The sequence below is a fragment of the Penaeus monodon genome, chromosome 22, assembly GCF_015228065.2.
Source record: "Penaeus monodon isolate SGIC_2016 chromosome 22, NSTDA_Pmon_1, whole genome shotgun sequence".
NCBI lineage: Eukaryota > Metazoa > Arthropoda > Malacostraca > Decapoda > Penaeidae > Penaeus > Penaeus monodon.
Genome location: NC_051407.1, coordinates 28,229,920 through 28,232,270, shown reverse-complemented (window position 1 = coordinate 28,232,270; position 2,351 = coordinate 28,229,920).

Below are 2,351 nucleotides of genomic sequence, written 5' to 3'. Positions count from 1 at the left end.
TATTAATTAATTTTAAAAATTAAACCTACGCCACTTGGAATAATTACATCATTGACTTGTTTTTGTAACCTTCATGTGACCTTGGTAACCAACGATGTTTGGTTAAGGTCACCACAGTGAATCTGACATTTAAACCTACATTATTTTTACCTTCTTGCTTCAATCACATCATAAACCTTCTAACATTTTGATGCTTTGCCCCTTTTCCAAATTCCATTCCCCATAATTGATTTGTATTAACTCTCCTGATGATCACATCCAACAAAATGTGTTTATATTTTTGTTTGAAAGGGTATTCTAAACTTCATAATAGTAAATAAATTGGCAACAATGATCTTTGCAGCTTAAACTAGTATATATTTACAAAATTTACAAGCAGTCATTGTGAGATACATGATGAGAGCTTTAAAAAAAACAACTCCTCTTTCACTCTTCCTTTGTGTCTGGTTTCCATTTATAATCACACAAAAGGTCACTGAAAATTCTGCCATAGGAAGAAAAGAGGTGTCATTTGAAAAAAATTACTGATAAATTAACAAGTGTAGCTTTACAAGTGCTTATACAAAGTGTAATGACGCAAATATCAAAACTAAGATCAAGAAACACAAGAGTAAAATGTAAAGAAACTGGTAACATATAATTCATACTATTTGCCAATCTACCACAGCCTAAAAATCTATAAAGACAAAGGCCTATTAAATAGTTTTCAGCAAGAGATATAACACAACTCAATAGTACCTGTAGCAATCTGTTACTTAAACAATAGTTATTCACGCAAAATTACATATTTGAAAATGATCATTGGTTCCTAATTTTAGTAGTGAAGACTAAGTTCTAATGCATAAACCACTATCAGCATGAACGAGAATGAGCAAAAGGAGCAATAATGAACCAAGAAAAGATCTGGCTGTATGTAGTGATCATCTTAAGTGTGAACAAAAAAGTAATACAGGAATTGTTGACTACAAGTTCTTCCTTTGCTTTTCTGACTGTGACCATTTTTTATAAGCATCCAACATTGCTGTATATGAAAGCTTTATTATCTGAAATTTTGCATATGACTGTGGCTACTTTACTTGAAAGTACTCGACTGGATACAAACAGAATATACACAAAACCAAAACAAAGAGAGTTCAGGAAACTTTTCCTTTCTCAAAGTGCTAAAGAGCTCTTGATGCACTCTTAACAGACATTTACAATAAGTCTAACTTAAATAGTTTGATATCAAAGTGTCCAGAAAAATCACATTCTTTCTATAAACCACATGTATTCCACTTTCATTTTTTAAAGATAAATTACCAGATAAACCTTATAAGAAATAAGTACCAAAGAACCAGAATTCTTGAGAATAGAGGTCCATAATGTGCAAAATGAATTGGTCATTCTTCATGACAATTCACCATAACAACTATTAGTAAAATGCATGAACTTTTTTTAAAGGCCAGACTTTGAAATATTGCTTAACATTTCATAAACCAATGGCAAGTTAAATGTAATTCACATGTAAATAAATTTCAGCTCCAGAATAAACTGGACAAACACTACTGTTCTTAACAATCTGTAGATTTCAATGAATCCAGTATTTTCATGTCATTTTTTAACCTACATATAAGATCCACCTTACAAAGGCTATCCATTTTTTTTTATTTATCTCGGGGTTTTCTCTGACAGAGTGTCTGGAATTCAGTACAATTCAGTTTATATCCAAGTTTTACATCTGAGGGTAACACTTCAAACATCTCTAGTAACATCACAAACAGAGATTCTAGCTAGAATTTCTTGACAATTCTCAAGGGACGCCAACATCCTATGACTTTTTCTCCAAATTCCTTCTCTTATAAATTTGTTCCTGTTTAAACAGTTTGAGATTCCTAACTAATCAAATCAAAACTTTACTTCATCTGATATAAAACAGCCCTTACCTACTGCAAAACAGCTACATCTTGAACCTTAGAAGAAACAAAATTTCCAGAATCCTGTCGCTTGGATATCGTCCAATGGAGAGGGCATCATTGAGTCAATTCATCATCAGAGAAGTTGTCACTTTATACTCTCAATGCTGTAACATCTATCTTTGAACAAACATTGATATAAGTTTTTTAATTTCTAGCTGTAATTTACTACTTACAATTAGATGATACAGCTACCCTCAGGACATTTGCTTGCAAAAGGAGCTATATCTTGATTCTCTGTCATATTTAATGCAGGAAACCACTCCTAACAAAGGTAAAGGATCTAATTGAATGTCTAATACTAGAGGACAAAGCTATCATAGCAGAGGGGGACTAATTAGCACAGGGGACCTTTGTGTGGAGTCCAGATGAAGAGCATGCATGTATGTGAAAGTGCCT